The following is a 10,000-nucleotide window of genomic DNA, read 5'->3' as shown; positions in this document are numbered from 1 at the left end:
GTGTTAGGGTCAGGGTTAGTGATCTCTTAGCGTTAGTGTTAGGTTTACGGTTAGGGTTACGGTTAGGGTTAGCGTTAGGGTTAGGGTTAGGGTTAGGTTTAGGTTTAGGTTTAGCGTTAGGGTTAGGGTTAGGGTTAGTGTTCTCTTAGGGTTAGGGTCAGGGTTAGGGATAGGGTTAGGGTTAGAGTTAGGGTTAGGGTTAGGGTTAGGGTTAGTGTTAGGGTTACGGTTAGGTTTAGGGTTCTCTTGGTTAGGGTTAGCGTTAGGGTTAGGGATAGGTTTAGGGTTAGGGTTAGGGTTAGGGTTAGGGTTAGGGATAGTTTTAGGGTTAGGGATAGGGATAAGTATAGCGTTAGGGTTAGGGTTAGGGTTCTCTTAGGCTTAGGGTTAGGGTTAAGGTTAGGGTTAGGTTTAGGGTTAGGGTTACGATTATGGTTAGGGTTAGGTTTAGGGTTAGGGTTAGGTTTACGGTTAGGGTTAGGTTTAGGGTTAGGGTTAGGGTTAGTGTTCTCTTAGGGTTAGGGTTAGGGTTAGGTTTAGGTTTAGGGTTAGGGTTAGGGTTAGGGTTAGTGTTATCTTAGGGTTAGTGTTAGGGTTAGGGTTAGGGTTAAAGTTAGGGTTAGGGTTAGGATTAGGGTTAGGGTTAGGGTTAGGGTTAGGGTTAGGGTTAGTGTTAGGGTTAGGGTTAGGTTTAGGCTTCTCTTAGTGTTAGGGTAAGGATTAGGGTTAGGTTTAGGGTTCTCTTAGGGTTAGGGTTAGGGTTGGGTTTAGGGTTAGGTTTAGGGTTAGGGTTAGGGTTAGTGTTAGGCTTAGGCTTAGGCTTAGGTGTAGGGTTAGGGTTTGGGTTAGGGTTAGGGTTAGTGTTCTCTTAGCGTTAGGGTTAGGGTTAGGGTTAGGGTTAGAGTTAGGGTTAGCGTTATGGATAAAGTTAGGGTTAGGGTTAGGGTTAGGGTTAGGGTTAGGTTTAGGTTTAGCGTTAGGGCTAGGGTTACGGTTAGTGTTCTCTTAGCGTTAGGGTTAGGGTTAGGGTTACGGTTAGGGTTAGGGTTAGGGTTAGGGTTAGGGTTAGTGTTCTCTTAGGGTTAGGGTTAGGGTTAGGTTTAGGTTTAGGGTTAGGGTTAGGGTTAGGGTTAGTGTTATCTTAGGGTTAGTGTTAGGGTTAGGGTTAGGGTTAAAGTTAGTGTTAGGGTTAGGGTTAGGATTAGGGTTAGGGTTAGGGTTAGGGTTAGGGTTAGGGTCAGGGTTAGTGTTAGGGTTAGCGTTACGGATAATGTTAGGGTTAGGGTTAGGGTTAGGGTTAGGTTTAGGTTTAGCGTTAGGGTTAGGGTTAGGGTTAGTGTTCTCTTAGGGTTAGTGTCAGGGTTAGGGATAGGGTTAGGGTTAGGGTTAGGGTTAGGGTTAGGGTTAGGGTTAGGGTTAGGGTTAGGGTTAGGGTTAGGGTTAGGGTTAGGGTTAGGGTTAGGGTTAGGGTTAGGGTTACGGTTAGGTTTAGGGTTCTCTTGGTTAGGGTTAGCGTTAGGGTTAGGGATAGGGTTAGGGTTAGGGTTAGGGTTAGGGTTAGGGATAGTTTTAGGCTTAGGGATAGGGATAGGTTTAGCGTTAGGGTTAGGGTTAGGTTTCTCTTAGGCTTAGGGTTAGGGTTAGGGTTAGTGTTAGGGTTACGGTTAGGTTTAGGGTTCTCTTGGTTAGTGTTAGCGTTAGGGTTAGGGTTAGGGTTAGGGTTAGGGTTAGGGTTAGGGTAAGGGTTAGGGTTAGGATTAAGGTTAGGGTTAGGGTTAGGGATAGTTTTAGGGTTAGGGATAGGGATAGGTTTAGCGTTAGGATTAGGGTTAGGTTTCTCTTAGGTTTAGGGTTAGGGTTAGGGTTAGGGTTAGGGTTAGGGTTAGGGTTAGGGTTAGGGTTAGGGTTAGGGTTAGGGTTAGGGTTAGGGTTAGGGTTAGGGTTAGGGTTAGGGTTAGGGTTAGGGTTAGGGTTAGGGTTAGGGTTACGATTAGGGTTAGTGTTATGTTTAGGGTTAGGGTTAGGGTTACGGTTACGGTTAGGGTTAGGGTTAGGGTTAGGGTTAGGGTTAGGGTTAGTGTTCTCTTAGTGTTAGGGTTAGGGTTAGGTGTAGGTTTAGGGTTAGGGTTATGGTTAGGGTTAAAGTTAGGGTTAGGGTTAGTGTTAGGGTTAGGGTTAGGGTTAGGGTTAGGGTTAGTGTTAGGGTTAGGGTTAGGTTTAGGGTTCTCTTAGTGTTAGGGTTAGGATTAGGGTTAGGTTTAGGGTTCTCTTAGGGTTAGGGTTAGGGTTGGGTTTAGGGTTAGGTTTACGGTTAGGGTTAGGGTTAGTGTTAGGCTTAGGCTTAGGCTTAGGTATAGGGTTAGGGTTAGGGTTAGGGTTAGGTTTAGTGTTCTCTTAGCGTTAGGGTTAGGGTTAGGGTTAGGGTTAGGGTTAGTGTTAGGGTTAGTGTTAAGGATAAAATTAGGGTTAGGGTTAGGGTTAGGGTTAGGGTTACGGTTAGGGTTATGGTTAGGGTTAGGGTTAGGTTTAGGGTTAGTATTAATATTCTCTTAGGGTTAGGGTTAGGGTTAGCGTTAGGATTAGGGTTAGGGTTAGGGTTAGGGTTAGGGTTAGTGTTCTCTTAGGGTTAGGGTTAGGATTGGGGTTAGGGTTAGGGTTAGGCTTAGGGTAGGGTTAGTGTCCTCTTAGGGTTAGGGTTAGGGTTAGGGTTAGGATTAGGGTTAGGGTTAGGGTTAGGGTTAGGGTTAGGGTTAGGGTTAGGGTTAGATTTATGGTTAGGGTTAGGTTTAGTGTCAGGGTTAGGTTTAGGGTTAGGGTTAGGGTTAGGATTAGCGTTAGGGTTAGGGTTAGGGTTAGGTTTAGGGTTAGGGTTCGGGTTAGGGTTAGGGTTCTCTTAGGGTTAGGGTTAGGGTTAGGGTTAGGGTTAGGGTTAGGGTTAGGATTAGGGTTAGGGTTAGGGTTAGGGTTAGGGTTAGGGTTAGGGTTAGGGTTAGGGTTAGGGTTAAGGTTAGGGTTAGGGTTAGGGTTAGGTTTCTCCTAGGGTTAGAGTTAGGGTTCTCTTAGGGTTAGGGTTAAGGTTAGCGTTAGTGATATCTAAGGGTTAGGGTTAGGGTTAGGGTAAGTGTTCTTAGGGTTAGGGTTAGGGTTAGGGTTAGGGTATAGGTTAGGGTTAGGATTAGTTTTCTCTTAGTGTTAGGGTTACGGTTAAGGTTAGGATTAGGGTTATGGTTAGGGTTCTCTTAGGGTTAGGGTTAGGGTTAAGGTTAGGGTTAGGTTTAGGGATAGTGTTAGTGTTAGGGTTAGTGTTCTCTTAGGGTTAGGGTTAGGGTTAGGGTTAGGGTTAGGGTTAGTGTTAGGGTTAGTGTAACGGTTAATGTTCTCTTAGGATTAGGGTTAGGGTTAGGGTTAGGGTTAGGTTTAGGTTTAGGGTTACAGTTAGGGTTCTCTTAGGGTTAGGGTTAGGGTTAGTGTTCTCTTGTGTTTAGGGTTAGGGTTAGGGTTAGGGTTAGGGTTAGGGTTAGGGTTAGGGTTAGGGTTAGGGTTAGTGTTCTCTTGGGTTTAGGGTTATGGGTAGGGGTAGGGATAGGGTTAGGGTTAGGGTTAGGGTAAGCGTTAGGGTTAGGGTTAGGGTTAGGGTTAGGGTTAGGGTTAGTGTTAGGGTTAGGGTTAGGGTTCGGGTTAGGGTTAGGGTTAGGGTTAGGTTTAGGGTTAGGGTTAAGGTTAGTGTTAGGGTTCTCTTAGGGTTAGTGTTAGGGTTAGGGTTAGGGTTAGGGTTAGGGTTAGGGTTAGGGTTAGGGTTAGGGTTAGGGTTAGGTTTAGGGTTAGTGTTAGGGTTAAGGGTAGTGATCTCTTAGGGTTAGGGTTATGGTTAGGTTTAGGGTTAGGGTTAGGGTTAGGGTTAGGGTTTGGGATACGGTTAGGGTTAGGGTTAGGGTTAGGGTTAGGGTTAGGGTTCTCTTAGGCTTAGGTTTAGGGTTATCTTAGGGTTAGGGTTATGGTTAGTGATCTCTTAGTGTTAGGGTTAGGGTTAGGATTAGGGTTAGGGTTAGGGTTAGGGTTAGGGTTAGGTTTAGGGTTAGGGTTAGGGTTAGGGTTAGGGTTAGGGATAGGGTTAGGGTTAGGGTTAGGAATAGGGTTCTCTTAGGGTTAGGGTTAGGGTTCTCTTAGTGTTAGGGTTAAGGTTAGGGTTAGTGATCTCTAAGGGTTAGGGTTAGGGTTAGGGTTAAGGGTAGGTTTAGGTTTAGGGTTAGGGTTAGGGTTAGGGTTAGTGTTCTCTTAGGGATAAGGTTTCGATTAGGGTTAGGGTTAGGGTAAGGGATAGGTAAGGGTTAGGGTTAGGGTTAGGGTTAGGGTTAGATTTAGGGTAAGGGTTAGGGTTCGGGTTAGGGTTAGGGTTCTCTTAGGGTTAGGGTTAGGGTTAGGTTTCTCTAAGGGTTAGGGTGAGGGTTCTCTTAGGGTTAGGGTTAGGGTCAGGGTGAGTGATCTCTTAGGGTTAGGGTTATGTTTAGATTTAGGGTTACGGTTAGGGTTAGCGTTAGGGTTAGGTTTAGGGTTAGGGTTGCGTTAATGTTAGGGTTAGGGTTAGGGTTAGGGTTAGGGTTAGGGTTAGGGTTAGGGTTAGGGTTAGGGTTAGGGTTAGGGTTAGGGTTAGGGTTAGGGTTAGGGTTAGGGTTAGGGTTAGGATTAGTGTTAGTGTTAGGGTTAGGGTTCTCTTAGGGATTAAGTTAGGGTTAAGGTTAGGTTTAGGTTTCGGGTTAGGGTTAGGGTTAGGGTAAGTGTTTTCTTAGGGTTAGGGTTAGGGTTAGGGTTAGGGTTAGCGTTAGGGTTAGGATTAGTGTTCTCTTAGGCTTAGGGTTAGGGTTAGTGTTAGGGTTAGGGTTAGTGTTCTCAGCGTTAGGGTTAGTGTTAGGGTTCTCTTAGGGTTAGGGTTAGGGTTCTCTTAGGGTTAGGGTTAGGGTCAGGGTTAGTGTTCACTTAGGGTTAGGGTTAGGTTTAGGGTTAGGTTTACGGTTAGGATTAGCGTTAGGGTTAGCGTTAGGGTTAGGTTTAGGTTTAATGTTAGGGTTAGGGTTAGGGTTAGTGTTCTCTTAGGGTTAGGGTTAGGGTTAGGGTTAGGGTTAGGGTTAGGGTTAGGATTAGTGTTCTCTTAGTGTTAGGGTTACGGTTAGGGTTAGGATTAGGGTTATGGTTAGGGTTCTCTTAGGGTTAGGGTTAGGGTTAAGGTTAGGGTTAGGTTTAGGGTTAGTGTTAGTGTTAGGGTTAGTGTTCTCTTAGGGTTAGGGTTAGGGTTAGGGTTAGGGTTAGGGTTAGGGTTAGGGTTAGGGTTAGGGTTGGGGTTAGGATTAGCGTTAGGGTTAGGGTTAGGGTTAGGTTTAGGGTTAGGGTTCTCTTAGGCTTAGGGTTAGGGTTATCTTAGGGTTAGGGTTATGGTTAGTGATCTCTTAGGGTTAAGGTTAGGGTTAGGGTTAGGGTTAGGGTTAGGGTTAGGGTTTCGGTTAGGGTTCTCTTAGGGTTAGGGTTAGGGTTAGGGGTAGGGTTAGGGTTAGGGTTAGGGTTAGGGTTAGGGTTAGACTTTGGGTTAGGGTTTGGGTTAGGTTTAGGGTTAGTGGTAGGGTTAGGGTTAGGGTTAATGTTAGGGTTAGGGTTAGGGTTAGGGTTAGGGTTAGGGTTAGGGTTAGGGTTAGGGTTAGGGTTAGGGTTAGGGTTAGGGTTAGGGATAGTTTTAGGGTTAGGGATAGGGATAGGTTTAGCGTTAGGGTTAGGGTTAGGGTTCTCTTAGGGTTAGGGTTAGGGTTAGTGTTCTCTTGGGGTTAGGGTTAGGGTTAGTTTTAGGGTTAGAGTTAAAGTTAGGGTTATGGTTAGGGTTAGGGTTAGGGTTAGGGTTAGGGTTAGGGTTAGGGTTAGGGTTAGGGTTAGGTTTAGGGTTAGTGTTCGGGTTAGGGTTAGGGTTCTCTTAGGGTTAGGGTTAGGGTTCTCTTAGGGTTAGTGTTAGGGTCAGGGTTAGTGATTTCTTAGCGTTAGTGTTAGGTTTACGGTTAGGGTTACGGTTAGGGTTAGCGTTAGTGTTAGGGTTAGGGTTAGGTTTAGGTTTAGGTTTAGCGTTAGGGTTAGGTTTAGGGTTAGTGTTCTCTTAGGGTTAGGGTCAGGGTTAGGGATAGGGTTAGGGTTAGAGTTAGGGTTAGGGTTAGGGTTAGGGTTAGTGTTAGGGTTACGGTTAGGTTTAGGGTTCTCTTGGTTAGGGTTAGCGTTAGGGTTAGGGATAGGTTTAGGGTTAGGGTTAGGGTTAGGGTTAGGGTTAGGGTTAGGGATAGTTTTAGGGTTAGGGATAGGGATAAGTATAGCTTTAGGGTTAGGGTTAGGGTTCTCTTAGGCTTAGGGTTAGGGTTAAGGTTAGGGTTAGGTTTAGGGTTAGGGTTACGATTAGGGTTAGGGTTAGGTTTAGGGTTAGGGTTAGGTTTACGGTTAGGGTTAGGTTTAGGGTTAGGGTTAGGGTTAGTGTTCTCTTAGGGTTAGGGTTAGGGTTAGGTTTAGGTTTAGGGTTAGGGTTAGGGTTAGTGTTATCTTAGGGTTAGTGTTAGGGTTAGGGTTAGGGTTAAAGTTAGGGTTAGGGTTAGGATTAGGGTTAGGGTTAGGGTTAGGGTTAGGGTTAGGGTTAGTGTTAGTGTTAGGGTTAGGGTTAGGTTTAGGGTTCTCTTAGTGTTAGGGTAAGGATTAGGGTTAGGTTTAGGGTTCTCTTAGGGTTAGGGTTAGGGTTGGGTTTAGGGTTAGGTTTAGGGTTAGGATTAGGGTTAGTGTTAGGCTTAGGCTTAGGCTTAGGTATAGGGTTAGGGTTAGGGTTAGGGTTAGGGTTAGTGTTCTCTAAGCGTTAGGGTTAGGGTTAGGGTTAGGGTTAGTGTTAGGGTTAGCGTTACGGATAAAGTTAGGGTTAGGGTTAGGGTTAGGGTTAGGTTTAGGTTTAGCGTTAGGGTTAGGGTTAGGGTTAGTGTTCTCTAAGGGTTAGTGTCAGGGTTAGGGATAGGGTTAGGGTTAGGGTTAGGGTTAGGGTTAGGGTTAGGGTTAGGGTTAGGGTTAGGGTTACGGTTAGGTTTAGGGTTCTCTTGGTTAGGGTTAGCGTTAGGGTTAGGGATAGGGTTAGGGTTAGGGTTAGGGTTAGGGTTAGGGATAGTTTTAGGCTTAGGGATAGGGATAGGTTTAGCGTTAGGGTTAGGGTTAGGTTTCTCTTAGGCTTAGGGTTAGGGTTAGGGTTAGTGTTAGGGTTACGGTTAGGTTTAGGGTTCTCTTGGTTAGTGTTAGCGTTAGGGTTAGGGTTAGGGTTAGGGTTAGGGTTAGGGTTAGGGTAAGGGTTAGGGTTAGGATTAAGGTTAGGGTTAGGGTTAGGGATAGTTTTAGGGTTAGGGATAGGGATAGGTTTAGCGTTAGGATTAGGGTTAGGTTTCTCTTAGGTTTAGGGTTAGGGTTAGGGTTAGGGTTAGGGTTAGGGTTAGGGTTAGGGTTAGGGTTAGGGTTAGGGTTAGGGTTAGGGTTAGGGTTAGGGTTAGGGTTAGGGTTAGGGTTAGGGTTAGGGTTAGGGTTACGATTAGGGTTAGTGTTAGGTTTAGGGTTAGGGTTAGGGTTACGGTTACGGTTAGGGTTAGGGTTAGGGTTAGGGTTAGGGTTAGTGTTCTCTTAGTGTTAGGGTTAGGGTTAGGTTTAGGTTTAGGGTTAGGGTTATGGTTAGGGTTAAAGTTAGGGTTAGGGTTAGTGTTAGGGTTAGGGTTAGGGTTAGGGTTAGTGTTAGGGTTAGGGTTAGGTTTAGGGTTCTCTTAGTGTTAGGGTTAGGATTAGGGTTAGGTTTAGGGTTCTCTTAGGGTTAGGGTTAGGGTTGGGTTTAGGGTTAGGTTTACGGTTAGGGTTAGGGTTAGTGTTAGGCTTAGGCTTAGGCTTAGGTATAGGGTTAGGGTTAGGGTTAGGGTTAGGTTTAGTGTTCTCTTAGCGTTAGGGTTAGGGTTAGGGTTAGGGTTAGGGTTAGGGTTAGGGTTATGGTTAGGGTTAGGGTTAGGTTTAGGGTTAGTATTAATATTCTCTTAGGGTTAGGGTTAGGGTTAGCGTTAGGATTAGGGTTAGGGTTAGGGTTAGGGTTAGGGTTAGTGTTCTCTTAGGGTTAGGGTTAGGATTGGGGTTAGGGTTAGGGTTAGGCTTAGGGTAGGGTTAGTGTCCTCTTAGGGTTAGGGTTAGGGTTAGGGTTAGGATTAGGGTTAGGGTTAGGGTTAGGGTTAGGGTTAGGGTTAGGGTTAGATTTATGGTTAGGGTTAGGTTTAGTGTCAGGGTTAGGTTTAGGGTTAGGGTTAGGGTTAGGGTTAGGGTTAGGGTTAGAATTAGGGTTAGGGTTAGGGTTATGGTTAGGGTTGGGGTTAGGGTTATGGTTAGGGTTAGGGTTAGGGTTAGGGTTAGGGTTAGGGTTAGGGTTAGGGTTAGGGTTAGGGTTAGGGTTAGGTTTAGGGTTAGGGTTAGGGTTAGGGTTCTCTTAGGGTTAGGGTTAGGGTTAGGGTTAGGGTTAGGGTTAGGGTTAGGATTAGGGTTAGGGTTAGGGTTAGGGTTAGGGTTAGGGTTAGGGTTAGGGTTAGGGTTAGGGTTAGGGTTAGGGTTAGGTTTCTCCTAGGGTTAGAGTTAGGGTTCTCTTAGGGTTAGGGTTAAGGTTAGCGTTAGTGATATCTAAGGGTTAGGGTTAGGGTTAGGGTAAGTGTTCTTAGGGTTAGGGTTAGGGTTAGGGTTAGGGTATAGGTTAGGGTTAGGATTAGTTTTCTCTTAGTGTTAGGGTTACGGTTAAGGTTAGGATTAGGGTTATGGTTAGGGTTCTCTTAGGGTTAGGGTTAGGGTTAAGGTTAGGGTTAGGTTTAGGGATAGTGTTAGTGTTAGGGTTAGTGTTCTCTTAGGGTTAGGGTTAGGGTTAGGGTTAGGGTTAGGGTTAGTGTTAGGGTTAGTGTAACGGTTAATGTTCTCTTAGGATTAGGGTTAGGGTTAGGGTTAGGGTTAGGTTTAGGTTTAGGGTTACAGTTAGGGTTCTCTTAGGGTTAGGGTTAGGGTTAGTGTTCTCTTGTGTTTAGGGTTAGGGTTAGGGTTAGGGTTAGGGTTAGGGTTAGGGTTAGGGTTAGGGTTAGTGTTCTCTTGGGTTTAGGGTTATGGGTAGGGGTAGGGATAGGGTTAGGGTTAGGGTTAGGGTAAGCGTTAGGGTTAGGGTTAGGGTTAGGGTTAGGGTTAGGGTTAGTGTTAGGGTTAGGGTTAGGGTTCGGGTTAGGGTTAGGGTTAGGGTTAGGTTTAGGGTTAGGGTTAAGATTAGTGTTAGGGTTCTCTTAGGGTTAGTGTTAGGGTTAGGGTTAGGGTTAGGGTTAGGGTTAGGGTTAGGGTTAGGGTTAGGGTTAGGGTTAGGGTTAGGGTTAGGGTTAGGGTTAGGTTTAGGGTTAGTGTTAGGGTTAAGGTTAGTGATCTCTTAGGGTTAGGGTTATGGTTAGGTTTAGGGTTAGGGTTAGGGTTAGGGTTAGGGTTTTGGATACGGTTAGGGTTAGGGTTAGGGTTAGGGTTAGGGTTAGGGTTCTCTTAGGCTTAGGTTTAGGGTTATCTTAGGGTTAGGGTTATGGTTAGTGATCTCTTAGGGTTAGGGTTAGGGTTAGGATTAGGGTTAGGGTTAGGGTTAGGGTTAGGGTTAGGTTTAGGGTTAGGGTTAGGGTTAGGGTTAGGGTTAGGGATAGGGTTAGGGTTAGGGTTAGGAATAGGGTTCTCTTAGGGTTAGGGTTAGGGTTCTCTTAGTGTTAGGGTTAAGGTTAGGGTTAGTGATCTCTAAGGGTTAGGGTTAGTGTTAGGGTTAAGGGTAGGTTTAGGTTTAGGGTTAGGGTTAGGGTTAGGGTTAGTGTTCTCTTAGGGATAAGGTTTCGATTAGGGTTAGGGTTAGGGTAAGGGATAGGTAAGGGTTAGGGTTAGGGTTAGGGTTAGGGTTAGATTTAGGGTAAGGGTTAGGGTTCGGGTT

The sequence above is a fragment of the Aythya ferina genome, assembly GCF_964211825.1.
Source record: "Aythya ferina genome assembly, chromosome: 23".
Classification (NCBI taxonomy): Eukaryota; Metazoa; Chordata; class Aves; order Anseriformes; family Anatidae; genus Aythya; species Aythya ferina.
The sequence above is the reverse complement of the archived record's forward strand: the minus strand, read 5'-3'. Positions refer to the sequence as shown.